The following is an 18244-nucleotide window of genomic DNA, read 5'->3' as shown; positions in this document are numbered from 1 at the left end:
TGTCCACTTTCCTGCTGCTGCTGCCTTTGGAGACTGGGATATTTTTTGTGCTCCTCCAAAATGAAGTCCGCGTTTGCGCGTTTCGTACGGCAAAAGAGGGCGCTTCATATTTTTTTTTCCTTGTTAACGGGTGGAGGATATAGCATGGCTTTTGTCGCGGTTCCCGTATTTGCGACGCGCTTTTTCAGGGGAAGTCCTCAACACTGGAGACGCGGTTGCGCTGGCAGGCTCTTTAACTGCTGCGCGCCATTTGTTTTTGCCGCCTCGGCTCCGGCCGAAGGAACCTTGGAGGGGGTGGGAAGGACGTTAATAAAAAAAGGATAAAAATGGAGAGAAGCATAGGTACCAATTTATCAAAATAAATAATATATACAAATAGTAGCCAAAAAAAGAGCGTTTATAAGCATTAATTCGTGTGGATAGAAAATAATAAAAGTATTTATATACAGTAAATGTAGTTAATGAATATAAAAAATAATAATAGTTTGTTACATTTGCATATAAATTATTTAAAGAAACAATAATTATGATATAAATATTAGTTAATAGATTAATATAATTATTATTTATAATATATAATATACTAACTTATTAATATATAATATTATTCTTTTATATTCTATTAGATATAATATAAACTACATTATTATTAATTATTATTCATATATATATATACATAAAACTATTATTATTAATTATTTTCTATTATTTATATTATATATCTATCACACACACCACACACACACACACATTACTAAATATAAAAAATATAAATAAACCTTATTATCTTATTTACACAAGATTGGAACCATATCATTTAAACCTCGAATCAAATCTTTGGAGCATTTAATTATCCATGAATAAATAACCCATATATAAAAAGTCTTGCAGTTGAGTTATGATTATAATTAATTAATTATGCTGGTTTATTCCCAAAAACACCAAATTCCGGAGCTCAAATCGCATGATACGCAATTATAATTGAAAAGGTGTCCCTTACATAAAATGGCAATATCTATTATATTATATATACACACACACATCTAAAATCATTTTCACATGAAAATGCAATTTATGGTACTTATATATTATATAATTATATATTATAATATATATTTCCCTCTTCCTCCTTATATATTATATTATTTATATAACTATATATTAATTAATATTATATATTAATCTCCTTTGCTATATTTTCTCTATATAATTTTCATTTACATTTTAATATGATGATGTGATGATGATGCGTTGAAGTTGCAGGGCCATCCGGACGGAGCACATCCAGAAAACCGCAACCCGACCACCATAAGCGCGGCGCAGTTTTGTGTCCGAACTCCGTTGTAATCAATCAATCAATTATCACCTCCATTGTTATTTCCCTAAGCCTTCCCAACCCCACTAGCACCTTTTCGAGACCTCCGACCTTTTGATTATTGATTATAATAATATTGATTATATTGATTATCGATCCAGATGCGTTTTGGCTTGGATCAAAGGGCCACCGCCGGCCAGAGCATGCACATTAAATTCCCGCTCGCGTTTGAGGACGCTGGTGTGCCCTCAAACCCGCCTCCCTCGTTTCCTCAGTACTGGAGGCGTTTAATTAACAGCATATTTAATAAAGGAATAGCCCAATTCCGCCACATGAATGTAGTCAAAGCGAAGGAAGAAGATTTTTGAACCGGACAATAAAACGTAGACAAAGAATGCCGTTTGCGGCGCGACTTATGCGCGGGTCCGTTAGCCAGGAAAAATGTGAAAACTAATAATGATATTTATTTAATATTTAATATTTTATCTTATATAAAACAATTAATTAAAAAAATATAAAATTAGCAAAAAAATATGCAAGCTTCAAAAAACATTAATATCCTTTATTATTAATGTTAAATAAATTATAATAAATTAACAATATTAATATTAATATTAGCAAAAAACTTAAATGCAAGCTCAAAATATTTAATATCCATTATTTTATTTATTTAATGTTAAATTAAATTATATTATAAAATATATTAATATTAATATTTGCAAAGAAATTTAAAGCCAAGCTTCAAACATTAATATTTATTATTTATTTATTAATGTATAACGCGTATGTATTATAAAATATATTATATTTAATATTTGCAAAAAAAAATAAAATGCAAGCTTCGAAACATTCAACCTCTATTTTATTTATTTAATGTTAATTATTATTAAATCTAAAATATATTAATATTTGTGTAAATATTGAATGCAATCTTCAAAAGCTACACCAGATATCTTCAGGAAAAATGGGGAAAATACTATTAACATTTTTTTAATATTTATTATTATTTCTCATTTAAATAATAATAATAATAATATAATAGGTTTATTTGTAGCCCGCCTTCCAGTAACCTGTCAAGGTGGCATACATAACAAGAAAAAATATAACCATACAAGTTAAAAAAAAAATCTGGTGAGAGAGAGGCCTGTTATGTTTTTTTTACTTTGTATTGTACTTCCTGTTGTACCCCGCTTGATCAAATTGATGAAAAGCGGTATAAAATAAACCAATCATTATTTATTATTATTATTCTTATTATTCAAACACAGAGTTAAAACACGAGTCAAATACAAGGGGCAGCAGTTGGGAAGTCAAAGTACAGATTCCAGGGTCAATGATAAAGGGGAAGAATAAACAAGATCATTTAGGGTGGAAAGGCTTGCAGGAAAAGATTAGTTTCAGATTCTTCTTAAAGAGAACTAGGGATGCAGTGGAGCGGAGCTCGATAGGGAGATTATTCCAAGATTTAGGGGCAGCAACAGAAAAGCCCTCTGTTTGGTCCCCGCATATCGCGTTTTTGAGGACCTCCCATACCCTCCCAGTTGACCTGAGTGTGCGGGGCGGTTTGTATGGCGAGAGGCGGTCCTCTATACCTGGGCCCAAGCCATTTTGGGCTATAGGTCAACACCCAACACCTTTATTGAGCCGGAAGCGAATAGGCAGCCAAGAGAAGATCGTTCAAATAGGTGTTATATGGTCAGACCGGACTACCAGCGACCAATCTCGCCGCCATATTCTGCACCAACTGTAGCTTCCGGGTTTGGTACACGGGTTGCCCCATGTAGAGCGCATTGCAAAAATCCAATCAAGAGGTTACCAAGCATGTACAACCGTTTCAAGGTCCCTATGGTCCAGGTAGGGACGCAGCTGGCGATCAGCCAAAGCTGATAACACGCTCCTGACCGTCGCATCCACCTGAGATGTCAACTGGAGCGAAGAGTCAAGGAGCACTCCCAAGCTGCGCCCGAGTCCTTCAAGGGGGAGTGTGACCCCATTCAGGACCGCGTGACAGATCTCAACCCCAGGGACCGGGAACCTATCACCATACTTCCGTTTTCCCTGGATTAACACTGAGTTTGTTTTCCCTCATCCAGCCCATTACCGACTCCAGAAGGCATTTAGAGGGGAGATGCCACTCCTTAGTTACTGCATCAGTCGGAGACACAGAGAAATATATCTGGGTGTCATCAGCGCTGATAACATCGCGCCCCGTGTCTCCAGATGATTTCTCCCAGCGGTTTCATGTAATGTTAAATGCATAGGGGACAAAATTGCCTCCTGCGGGTCCACCAGATGTAAGGGCCCTCTTATCGGACCGACAGTCCCCCCAGCTCCACCATCTGAAATCTACCCGAGAGGTAGGACTGGAAAACCATGCAAAGCAGTGCCCCCGATACCCAGCTCCCTCAGGCGTTCCAGAAGGATACCATGGTCCAATGTATCGAAAGCCGCTGAGATGTCCAAAAGCACTAACAGGGAAACGCTTCCCCTGTCCATGCCCAGATGGAGATCATCAACTATGGCGACCATGGCAGTCTCAACTCCATAGCCCGCCCAGAAGCCGGTTTGAAATGGGTCAAAGAAATCGGTGTCATCCAGATCGATTGAAGCTGGAAAGCGACCGCTCTCTTGATCACCTAAAAAAGGCAGCAGCGATATAGGCCGATAGTGTTATGAATCAGGGGGTCTAAGAAGGGCTTTTTTTAGCAGGGTAACCACTGCTAATTTAATTAGATGGAAATTGTCCCTCTCTTAGAGATGTATTAACTATGCGGTGCAACAAGGTTAGCACCGATCTCCCCCCTGCAGCTGCCCAGCCACAGGGACAGGGATCGAGAGAGCATGTCGTCTTCCTAACACTTCGAAGGATCTTGTCCACTTCCTCAGTACTAACAACTCAAAATGACCAGTATAACAGGGGTCACGGATGCTCTGGATGCCTTCTTATAGGATCTGCATGAATACTGGCTCGAGATCAGCCCTTATCCGAGAGATTTTATCCGCAAAGAAGTGTTAAATTCATCAGCAGGGTTTAGATGGTTCTAAAATAGGGTTCAGGGAGGGGGGCAGTTGTGTCATTAAATATAAAAACATTCTTTAATATTAATATTTGCAAAAAAAATTGCAAGCCTAAACTAGATATTCTTCAGGAAAAATTCAGAAAAATACTATTAACATTTTTATTTATTATTTTATATCACATATTAAATAATAAAATATTAAAAAATATTTAATTAATTGCAAAATGATTGAATGCAATCTTCAAAAACTACACTAGATTATTCTTCAAAAAGAATTAAATGCAAGCTTCCAAACCGCATTTATATTTATTTATTATTTTATTATTTTTATATATTACATTATGTTATAAATCAAATATTATACTATTATATTATTATTTCTAAATAATATTTAGGCAATCTTCAAAAACTGTATAGGAAAAATACAAAAATATTAAAGCAAACCTACAAGGACTGTTCTTCAAGAAAAACGCAATTATTTTTATTTAATATTTATATTAATTTCAATGATATAAAATCAATAATATATATTAATACTTATTGTTGCTATGAATCTAGCTCCTATTGAAAGCCTGCTCTTCTTTGCCTTGTGCTGCCACCTGGTGGCTGACTCCAGTGTACTGCAAAGTCTGCGAAGCCCCTTGGCCACTGCTTCTTCCTTCCTCCCGGGGACCCAGAGGCAGATTCCACCAGTTTTAATGGGGAGCCTTGCAAAGAAGGCCACGCCCCTCGGGAACAGGCAGCCAATGGGAGCGGGAGGAGGTCCAGGCAAGGGTTGAGGCCACCCTCAGGGATCGCATGAGTCCCCATGACTTCGCTTTTCATTGAGTGAGGCTCATAAAGGACATGTGGCTTCTCAGGTACTGCACGCTCCATACTTAATATATTAAACCATATATTAAATTATAAATATATAATATATATATATATATATATTAATTATTAACATTTACTATTTTTGTAATATTTAATTAAGAAAATTATATAAAATTATAAGTATTAGATGAATAAGTTATTTCTAAAAATATATTTAATGTATATATTGGAAAACCAATATGTAATCACATCGGTTAGAAGTAACAACTACGTATGTCAAAATCAAATAAAAACATTAAGAAAAAAATATATTGAAGCAATCTTTAATAAAAACTACATAGGTCTTAGTAATTAAGTCATTAGTCCGAAAAATAAAAAAAATATGCAAGCAACTGCATGAAAAAGAAAAAATACTATGTAATGATGTAAAATTATGATTTTTTAAGTCTAATGACAATTATAAATAAATTATATGTATTATTTATTTCTAAAAAATAATCAATCTACCCAACTATTAAGTATATTATTTTGCTTTATGTCATATATTTTATTTGTTGTTTACGATCATAAATATATAATACTATATCATTTTATGATATTGGTTTTGTTTTTTGTTCGACTTGGTGGTGTCAAACTTGTGTTATGTTTTTCCCCCCTTAATATATCATTTATCATTATATCATTATTATCATTATTATTATTATTATTATTATTATTATATTATTATCTTTTTACGCTTATTTATATAGCGCGGTAAATTTACCACAGCACTGTACATATGACCTTTAATTAGACGGTTCCCTGCCTTCAGGCTTACGATCTAAGCAGACATGCAAAAGGAGAAGGGTGGTTGTGGGGAAGGGGAACGAAGTCCAGCGTCTCATACCTCCAAGGCCTGGACCAAGGCAGATGACTGGAGGGAGGGCTCTGGTCTCTTAAGGATAGGCCTGGTGGGATGGCCACCTTTTCTCCCTCAGAGGCCAGGAGCCAGAGCCTTGGGAGGGCAATATATACAATAAAAAAATATATTGATATTATATGTAGAAAAATAGTAAAATAATAAAACGTTAAAGAAAAAAAACCATCCAAACGTTCCAGGCAATAATAATATACTAAATATAAAAAATTTAAAAAGAACATAATGAAAAAAAAATTAAAAATGTTTAATAAAAAAACGAAAAAATAAAACACAACAATCCGCCTAAGAAAGACAAAATAGAATTAACAAAATAAAATCAACAGGCTAAATAAATAAAAACACCACTAAGGCGCCAGTCTGCTAAATAATAGTATAGAATAATTATTTAAAAATAAACAACAAAAAAAAATAAATAAATAAATAAAGTTAATATAAGAAGAAAAATTACCCAGCCTATAATCCTTAAGAAAGAAAGAATATGGTAAGGGAAGCATGGTCCAATGGGCGGAGGAGGATCTGCAGGAAGCATCCCATAAAACAATGGGAGGAATCAGTGGAATAAATACACCACTGTTAGGCATTAAAGAAACCGTTCCAAGATGCAAAGGGACCCATGAAGCCTAAAGAGATGGCACATCCCGAGAGACGGAGAACTGAAACAGGTGGAAGCCATAAGGCAAGGAACCGATGGGCAAGAAGCTGTATGTCGTAGGTGTAGAGTTTGTAGGGAGGTAGTGCTTAAAAACGAAAAAATAAAAAATAAAGAATAATAAGAGAAAGAAATTAAAATAAAATTAAATAAAAATAAATAACAAAAAAATAATAAAAATAATAATAGCCGAGAAGAGCGCTCAACATTTTGAGAAAACCTGGTAAATTTTTAGCAAAAAATAATTAATAAAAATAATATAAACAGTAAACATAAATAATAGTAAATATAAAGAAAAATATTAAGGTATTTTTGGATCTTCCTGAGGACCTAACAGTTTTGAAAATGCATTATGTTTTAAAAAATATTAAAATATTAAAAATATTAAATTATAACATTAATTAATATAACATAAAAATAAAAGTAAATATCAATAAACAATAATGGATTTTTGTATTTTCCTTGCCTATTAGTTTTTGAAAAATTGCATTAAATGTTTTTTAAATTTAATATTAAAGATTTTATTATTAACACATTTAATATTACAATATAAAAATAAAGAAAAAGTAATATAAATAAAATATTAGGATTTTTGTATTTTCCGAAGTCCTTATAGTTTTGAGGAAAATTGCATTAAATATTTTTTAGAAATGTTTTCGTTCGTCCAAACATGGTTCTATTAAATAGGATTCAGTTTGTAACTTAGAAAAATGCATGGGAAACTGTTATATGATTCAGCCGCCAGAATGATCTACGCTTCTCACTGGAAGGGGCCAGCTCAGCCCACTGGAGGGATTGGATTGTGAAACTCTTGGACTTCATGGAGGACAAGCTTATTGTTTGTTACAACCTCGACTGGGAAAGACCAAAAACTATGGAACCCCATAGGCATTATTACTGAGTATTACCTCCACATATTGTAATTTGTAATTTTGAAGCTTAAAATACCTGTAACATTATGGTTGTGAGGTCGGATTAAACCCGAAATCACTATAATAGGAAAAACAAAACATCAAGTCAATGATTGTTTCTCCTTCTTTATTAAGAAAGAGGAGAGATTTTAATTAGGCAAGGCGGATGAAGTAATTTTTGGATAACAGTACTGAAAGTATTAATGGTGATATATGGCTCCATAGGGTCCCATGCTTCTCTGGCGTTCCCTTTTTTTGTTGGTTGTGGTCTTACAGAGTTATTGGAATTGGGTTTTTTTTATTGTTAGGTTGTGAGTGTTGACTATGGTATTGGCGTATTATGATTTGTCTATGAGTATGTATGTTTGATCTGTCTATGTTTTTTCTTTTATATGTTTTTTAACCATATAAAGGATTATTAAAAATAAAATATTGTTTAAAAATTCTAATATATAAATTAACTATAAAAAAAAAACAAAAGTAAAAAAGAACTTAATAGTATTTTTGTATTTTGGGTCCGTGAGAAAGCCAAGGAACAGGCAAAAGGAAAAAATAAAAGCAACGATCAAAAAGAGGAGATAAGCAAATAAGAAAAGACGTGAAAAAGGAAAGAAAACGCGAGGGTTGCATGTGAAGAGAGGCCAGGGAGCGGAGCTTGCGCCGGAAAGGTGTGGAAGGTGGCCTTAAGAGGACCGGAGGGAGCGAGGGTAGGAAGGAAAAATGCAAAAAAATCCAGGAGGTGAGGAACAAGATGAGGGTGAAAACATGATTAAGAGAGGAAAGTATAAGTGCAGAGAAGATATAAGATGGAGTGCAAAATAGTCGAGAAGCAGGCGATGAATGCGGAAAAATTTTGAACAGATATTTAGAGTAAATTTATAAAAAAGTAAAAAATATGTTAATATAAGCGCGAGTTATTTTATTACTTACAATAACAACTCATTCTTTAATATTTATGACATATTCAATACATTATATAATACAATAGTAACCATTAATATTATTTCATAACTCTATGTTCTATGGAAAAGTCCACGACCTTGCCTGTGGCTTCCACCGTGGCGGACTCAGGGTACTGGAAACGAAACCGTTCTACCTTCAAGGGCGAGGCAGGCCCACACTCATTTTATTGATAGTAATACTATAGCAATTGAGTGGGTGCCAACATAAATTTATTGGACAATATATAGGCAGTAAAAGATTATGCCAGCTCCTTTCCCATTCCAAGGGAGAATAGAAATAAGAAAAAGAGAGGAGAAGGCAGAATGATTTGATAAGTAGGAGAAATATGAATGCAATAAACTATGTGAGCCCCGTGGCGCAGGGCCCAGGCCGAGGAGCGGGGCGGATGGCAGAGGGGGGAGGCAGCGGAGGGGAGTCAAACAGGGCGGCCCGGCAGGAGGGGGGGAGCGACGAGGAGTGACCGAGATGGGTTAGCAGAAGGAGGACGAGAGAGAGAAGGTAGCGAAGAACCTAACGAGGAGCTGAGGATGAGGAAAGGCGCAGGAGAAGGAGAGGGCGCAGAAGAGCAGAGGAGATGAAAATACGTAACGAAGACACAACGGGAATAGAGCAAGGAGAGTAGGGAGCATAATTCCATAGTAGAGCGAAGGAGGGAAGGCACGAGGAGAATGATTTGCAGAGCCCAAGAGTGACGCGGCCAGATGGAGCCTGCCGGGAAGACTAATAAGAAGGAGTGCGAGAAGAAGGGAATACTAGAAGAGGTAGGATGATACATTCTTCGATGAATAATGTAGAGATGAGGATGAAAGCGAGATAACCCTAATAGAACACTAGATGTGAAGAAGTGAGTATGAGGCGAAGTAATACGCATTAGTATAGACAATGAAAGGATGATAGAGAACCATGTAGTATCGCACTTGCCTTAAAGAATGATAGTAGAACAAACTATCCCAGGAGTCTAAGCTAAGAGTATACATAAGATAAGAGATTAAATAGAACGAGACAAAGGAATAGGAGGTAATCAAACAATAGAAAAAAATAAAGGATGCGAATATAAAATGAGATACTAATATCATAAATATAATACTAATATACTTTAAATACTTTTACTACTATAAACATGTCATATAAGAACAATTATTCATTACTTCAATACTAATATCATAATAATCTACTACTCTAATATAATCTACAATGTCATAAAGAACAAGTTAGTATGCGACAGAAGCTATCGTATCTCATCAATACATATATAGACTAATACTATTATAACACTAGGTCACATAGACACACTTTATTACTAACTAAATGAACCTACTGCTACATCATATAATATAAATTATAACAAGAACAATTTATATTCTGATTACATTATAATTAATACTTCTAATAATATCAATATATTAACTTAACTTATATAGAAACAATTAATCTCCAACTTATATTATAATTAATACTTATATAAATAAACTATCATTATAATTATTATATATTATTACTTATATTATTATATTCTTATTATTCTTTATTATTATTATCTCTTAGGTATTATTCTACTCTGTATGTGCTCTTCTACAGGGTTCCCTCCCAGACTTTGCTCAGGCCTGGTTTGCGAGAAAACGACGGATCCGTTGATGAAAAGCGGTGGTGAATTGCTCCATTTCCACGACGCCGACGGGACTCTTCGCCCTCCGCGTAAAATAAAGCCACCAAAACAATGCGTTTTTTAAACTCCTCCAGCGCTGAGAGTAGTATTGATCGTTTATTGTTCCAGGAACGACTAGCAGGACCGGAAGGGGACGCAAAAAGATGACGCCGCAGGCACGGACGGAGTTAGCGCACTGTTTTTGCGGTTGGCAGTGCGCGCTTCATGTTCAGAATCACTACGAGGAGACCGAGGCGCAATGGCTTGCGAGGGGGAAGGAAATGGTCCCATTAAAAGTGAGGCAGGGACGCAAAACCCGACGACAGAGAAACGAACAGAGAGGGATTGCCAGAGGGGAACCGGAGGACCAACGGGTCTTCAGTTCTTCCATGAGGTCTATCGACTGCTCTGGACAGTACGTGTTGCGGCGACTTCTGCGGCGCGCGACACTTCCCAAGAACCAGCTATCGCCCGGACACCCGGGAAAAGGGAAAGGAGCGGAGGAGAGGAGGCACGAAAAAAGGCAAAAGGAGGGCTAGCCCGAGCGCAAGATGACGAGACGAGAGGAAGTAAAACAAGAGAAGACAGGGGGGGCGATGACGAGGAGGAAAGAACGTAGGGAAACGGACGGCGAGGAGAAGAGAAAAACAAGAGAAAAAAAGACGGGGAGGAACGGACCGAGCGAGACGAGAGACTAAGAGAGAGAGAGAGGGAGAGGTCGACATAAATAGAGGAGGTGCGAGGGGACAACTGAGAGTGGGCATAGAAGTAAGAAGCGATGGGATGGGGCGATCGTCTATAGTGAGACCTGAGGAGAGACTTAGATGACTATGAGAAAGTATTGGAACAGAAGAATATTATACGGATAGCACAGGAGACCTAGATGCGAAAAGGTATTGGAACATATACATATATACTTACAAAATACACATGACATTAATATTATACTATATAGATCTAATTACTCTATATATCTTAAGAGATATATTAATATAATATCTAAATAAATATCATCCCAGTATCCCAGCACATCTTCTGTCCAAAATATAAAATAATATAAAAGGTTAAAAATAACAATAAAATAAAATCGTACAAATAACAGAAATAAGTGAAGCGAGAAGATATAGAGAAGTAAGTGACCAGAATAGGAAAGAGGGCGAAGAGCTCAGAGAATGGAGATTATGAGAAAACGAAATAAACTAAAATAACCATTCCAACGAACACTGCAAGCACTGCGCGAACAGCCCAGTATCACAGCACCACTAACCCGGAAACGTCACAAAATAAATACAACGAGTGAATAAATAATAAAATTAAGGACAAAATAAATGAAAAAGAACAGGAACATAAATTAACAAGGAAAAAAGAACCCATCCAATAAAGTCCAAAGGCTCGCTTGCAAACCTCAGCACCAAGAAGAGAAAAGACCCCTGAGTGATAGCACGAAATGGGGCCAGAAGGGGACCAGGGAATGAAAGGGGGGTTTACCCGGCGGGATGCGCAGCGGCCGGAAAAAACCCAGATGCTCGGGGGGGAGAGGGCGGGACGGTGGAGAGCAAGGGCTGGGACCGAAACGTGACGCTGGGCGCGAGGGGAGAGGGGAGGCCCGGGCCAGCGGGGAGGCGAAAGCCGGCGTGGGAGTAGGGCACGCAGGAAGAAGGAAGAAGAAGAATGAAGAATTGAAGAAGAGAAAGAGATAGAAGAAGTATATGCGTAGGTCCTGGGGCGGAGAGCAGAAAGGTGGGGGAAGAGCAGAGAATGGAAGAGGAGTAGAAGAGAGAGAGAAGAGACGAAGGAAAAGGAAAAGAATAAAATCATAATACTATACAACCTTATTAACGTAACTATACTATACTCTCATATTATATAAAAAAGCCTAACCATAATATAATGAAAATACCCAATTTCATTAACCGTATAATTCATTATATCTGTATCTAATAATCCAAAACTCTATCATGGACAACCATTTTAACCATAAACATCACATCACCTAACCTAACTAAACTCAAACGACATAATCCAATTAATTTACAATCACCGTTCCTCACTCCATATATTACAACACACATAATCTAAATATACCATCATATAATCATGACTCATCCAATTTAACCCCTAAAATCATATCCTTCAAACTAACTAACAATACACTCACATACTAATATATCATTATATTATATCCTGTTCATGAAATTATTATTTTCATTATATTATTTTATTCTTTTAATTATATTAATATTATTATTATATTTATATTACATTAATTATATTTTTATATTATTATTATTTTATTATTTTATTATAATTAAATTATTATATTATATATATTATTATATCATATTCATTATATTATATTCCAAAACACTTCTGATCCTAAGACCAGGAATAAATTCTTCTTCTTCTTCTTCTTCTTCTTATTATTATTAATTATTAATGGTGCCCCTATCCAGACGGCGTGAGCAGCAAGCTGCAGGGCAGCCACATCTTCACGATCGCCAAGCGGAACGTGGAGGGCCAGGACATGCTCTACCAGTCCCTCAAGCTCACCAACGGCATCTGGGTTTTGGCCGAACTGCGCATCCAGCCGGGGAACCCCCATTTCACGGTACCCTCGGCCCCTTGCTATTAGGATCTTTTAGGATGCTGGGATTTGCAGCGAGACTGGACTTTATTGGATGTTATTTCTTTTAATTTTTAATTAATTTATGTTTAATTTATTTGTAATTAATTTATTATTTATTAAATATTATTTATTGGACTTCAGGGTGGTGCTGGATACTGGGATTTGCAGCAAGGCTGCAGTTTATTGGATGTTATTTATTTATTTTATAATATATATAATATATATGATATTATAATATATATTAATATAATGTAAATTAATTATATATATATATCTCATTAAATTATTTATTTATTTGTACTATTTTTATTTTATTTTATTTTTAAATTTTTATTATTTTATTATTGGACAGGATGTGCTGGATACTGGGATATATTTATTAAGATATTATATTAATATATATATTAATATATATAGATTAATATATAATATAATATAATTCATAATATAATATAATTATGTTACATAATTTATAATATAATATAATTATATAATATAATATAATTATGTTACATAATTTATAATATAATATAATTATATAATATATAATATAGACAGATAAGAAAAAAATCCCTGCATTTAATTACTAATAGAATATATACATTTAAAATATAAAATAATATATATTTAAAATATAAAATAATATATATATATATATGTAATTAATACATATATATGTTTTATATTTATCAACATATACTGTAATATATTTATTTAATAATATATAAAAATGTATTAATGTTTTAATTAATATATATATTAATATTTATTTAAGGGATATAAATCCTTGCCTTTTTAGTGACTTCCTCTCCTCCTTTCCCCTTTTCCGTTCTAGCTTTCCTTGAAGTGTCGCGCCCCAGAAGTCGCGCAACACGTCTTCCAGGCATACGAAACCATCCTGAAGAACTGAAAGACCCATTGTCCTCCGTTCCCCTCTGCATCCCTCTCTTTCTCTGTCTCTTTGCTCCCTCCTTTTAATGGGACCATTTCCCCCTCCGCAAGCCATTGCCTCGTCTCCTCTAGTGATCTGAACATGAGACGCGCACTGCCACCGCAAAAACAGTGCCGCTCCGTCCTGCGCGGTCATCTTTTTGCGTCCCCTTCCGGTCCTGCTAGCTTCCCGAACCAATAAACGATCAATACTCTCAGCGCTGAGGAGTTAAAAACGCATTGTTTTGTGCTTTATTTACGCGGGCGAAGAGTCCGTCGGCGTCGTGGAAATGGAGCAATTCACCACCGCTTTCCTCAACGGATCCTCGTTTTCTCCAAACCAAGCCTAGCAAAAGTCTGGGAGGGAACCCTGTAGAAGAAGCACATACAGTAGAAATAACCTAATAATAATAATAATAATAATAATAATAATAATAATATAATAAAATTATATGTATTTTATTATAATATTAATTATAATATATTTGATTAATTGTTCTATATAATAATTAATATATTATATTATTATAATATTAATTATATTAATCAGAATAATAAATTGTTCTTTATAATTTATATTATATATTATAATATTCATTATATTAGAATAAATTGTTCTATGTGACATATTTTATATTATTATTATTATATATTATTAATTAGAATATATTAGAATAATAAATTGTTCTTTATGACATTTTATATTAGTATTATATATTATATTATTATAATATTATATTAGAATAATAATAAATTGTTCTTTATGACATTTATATTAGTATTATTATATATTATAATATTATAATATAATAATTATATTAGAATAATAGTTATATAGCACATTTTATATTAGTATTATATATTATTATTATTATAATATTAATTAGAATAATAGTTATATTTTATAATATTATTATATTGATTAGAATAATAATAAATTGTTCTATATCATAATTTATATAATAATAATATATTAATTAGAATAATAATAAATTATTACATATATTTTATATTAGTTATATATAATTTAATAATAATCATAAAATTAATATAATAATGTATAATAATACTATTATATATTATTATTATAATTATTATTATTATTCCCTGCAGGATCAATATGGCATATAAATTATTATATAAATAATTATAAAGTGAATCATAATATAATATGAATTATATAAAAATATAATTATATATTATTATAATTTTAATATAATATTAATTATAGAAATATAATTATAATGAGAATTATAATATAATAATAAATTATTATTATTATACATTATATAATCAGTAATACAGATAACCAAATATAGTAATAATAGTAATAACCAAATAATGCAGGAAGCGAATGTTTAATAACAAATAATAGAAATAACCAAATATAATAAGCAAATCAATAAGGAATGGAAATGAGAAAAGGGGCTCACATAGTTTATTGCATTCATATTTATCCTAATATATACTCCAATAATTCTTGCATTATTCCTATATTTTATTTCTCCCTTGGAATGGGAAAAGGAGCTGGCATAATATTTTTACTGCATATATATATGTTCCAATAAATTTATGTTGCACCCATCAATTAGAATATAATATTAAATATAATAATAAATAAAATAGATGTGCCTAAGAACTAAGCCAATAATAGAAAAAGGTAGGAAACGGTTTCAGTTTCCAGTACCTGAAGTCAGCCACAAGGTGGAAGCACAAGGCAAAAGATAGTGGACTTTTCCATAGAACTATAGAGTTATAGAAATAATATTAATGTACTATTTTATTATATAATTTATTGAATATGATCATAAATATTAAAAGAATGAGTTGTATTGTATAGTAATAATAAATAAACATCTTAAATATTAAAAATAATTTTATAATTTTTTATAATTTAATATAAATATAATGATAAATAAAATAATAAATATTAAATAAAATTATAGCATAGCATGTAGCATATTCAATATTTTTGCAAATATTAAATATTAATACTTTATCAATGAATATATAATTTCATATAATATTAATATTTTTAAAAAATAATAAATGTTAACTAAAAAATAATGGTATTTTTTGCATTTTTCCTCAAAAACTACATAAGGCTCCTCATTAGGAAAAATACAAAAAATATTAAAGGCAAGCTTCAAAAGCTACACTGGACTATTCTTCAAATGCAAAAATACTATTATTTTACTTAATATTGTTTTTATTTTTATATTTAATGTTATATTAAATTTTATAATATTTCTAAAAATATTTTATTTTTAATAATACTTTTATATGTTTAAAAAACATATAAAAGAAAAAAACATACAACATATATCAACATACATACTCATATACATAATACATAATACATCCATATTACCATTATCAACACCTACAAATAAAAAAAACCCAATTCCAATAACTCTGTAAGACCACACCAACAAAAAAAGGGAAACGTCCTAGAGAAGCATTGGGACCCTATTGAGCCAGTATATCACCATTAATACTTTCAGTACTGTATTATCCAAAAATTACTTTCACTCCTTGCCTAATTAAAATCTCCTTCTTTCTTTAATTAAAGAAGGAGAAACAATCATTGACTTGATTTGTTTTTTCCTTATGTATATATTTCGTGTTTAATCCTTAGCCTCACAACCATAAGGTTTACATTGTATTTAAGCTTTAAAAAATTACAAAATTACCAAATAAATTTGGAGGTAATATCTTCAGTTTTAATAAATGCAACTATGGGGTTCCATATATTTTTGGTCTTTTCCCAGTCGAGATTTTTAACAAAACAAGTAAGCTTGTCCATTTCCATGAAGTCCAAGAGTTTCACAATCCAATCCCTCCATGTGGGCTGAGCTGCCCCTTTCCAGTGAGAAGCGTAGATCATTCTGGCGGCTGAAATCATATAACAGTTTCCCATGCATATTTTCTAATTTACAAACTGAAATCCTATTTAATAAGAACATTTTTGGATCGAACTTAAAACTATTTCTAAAAAATATTTAATGCAATTTTTCAAAAACTATAGGACTTCAGGAAAAATACAAAAATCCTATATATTTTATTTAATATTTACTATTTTCTTTATTTTTATATTTAATATTAAATGTTTTAATAAATTATAAAATATATTAATATTTAATATTTAAAAAAACATTTAATGCAATTTTTCAAAAACTATATAGGACAGGAAAAATACAAAAATCCTATTAATTGTTTTTATTTGATATTTACTTTTATTTTTATGTTTAATATTATATTAAATGTTATAATTATAAAATATTTTATTAATATTTAATATTTTTTAAAAAACATTTAATGCAATTTTTCAAAAACTGTTAAGGTCATCAGGAAAGATACAAAAAATACCATTAATTATTTTTCTTTAATATTTACTATTTTATTTATGTTTAATGTTATATTAAATTATTTAATAAATTATATATTTAATATTGCTAAAAATATTTAACTCAGTTTTTCAAAAAAAATGTATAGGACTCTTCATCAGGAAAAATACTATTAATTATTTTTATTTAATATTTACTATTTTATTTATTTTTATATTTAAATTAAATATAATAATTTAACAAATATATTAATATTTAATATTTCTAAAACATTATTTTTTATTTTATAAATTTTTTACAGTTTATTAAAGACAATAATACATACACATACAAAAAAATCATACAATACAAACAAAGAAATACAGCTATAAATTGCCCATCGGTTCCTTTGCATTTATATATAGGCTTCTCACCTGTTATCAGTCTCAGTTCAATCTCAGGGATGTCCATCTCTTAATAGGCTTCAATGGGTCCTCTTTGCATCTTGGAACGGTTTCCTTTAATGCCTAAACAGATTGTGTATTTATTCCACCTTGACTTCCCATTGTTTTAATGGGATGCTTCCTTGCAGATCCTCCGCCCATTGGACCATGCTTCCCTTGACCATTATTTCTTTCTTTCTTAAGGATTAATAGGATGCTGGGATATTATTTCTTTCTTTATTTAACTATTTTATTTATTTATTTATTTATTTATTGTTTTTTTATTTTTAAATAATTTATTTTATTACATATTATTTATCAGACTGGACCTTAGTGGATGTTATTTATTTATTTAACTATTTTATTTTATTTTTTACTAAATTATTATTTATAATTTATTAGGCTGGGCCTTATTGGATGTTATTTATTTATTTATTTATTTTTAAACATTTTTATTTATTTATTGTTTTCATTATTTTATTTTTAAATAATTTATTTTATTATTTATTAAATATTATTTATTAGACTGGAACTTATTGGATGGTATTTTATTTCTTTAACTATTTTATTTTATTTTTAAATATTTTTATTAGGCACATACACTTTATATAATAAATATATAATATATATATTATATATATATATTATATGTTGAGCCCTTCCCAAAAGGCATCTGGCTCC

The 18244-nt window shown here is 31.8% G+C and overlaps 1 long non-coding RNA gene across 1 annotated transcript; it reads left to right on the top strand.

The window, feature by feature from the left end:
- Positions 1-12675: 12675 nt before the first annotated feature.
- On the top strand, positions 12676-14030 carry LOC121916694. The gene is made up of 2 exons (XR_006100900.1): positions 12676-12846; positions 13700-14030. It is a non-coding gene; the product is annotated as an uncharacterized LOC121916694 (long non-coding RNA).
- The last annotated feature ends 4214 nt before the right edge of the window (positions 14031-18244 follow it).

This window comes from Sceloporus undulatus, chromosome 10 (genome assembly GCF_019175285.1).
Source record: "Sceloporus undulatus isolate JIND9_A2432 ecotype Alabama chromosome 10, SceUnd_v1.1, whole genome shotgun sequence".
NCBI classification, from domain to species: Eukaryota; Metazoa; Chordata; class Lepidosauria; order Squamata; family Phrynosomatidae; genus Sceloporus; species Sceloporus undulatus.
This window is presented reverse-complemented; position numbering and strand designations above follow the sequence as displayed.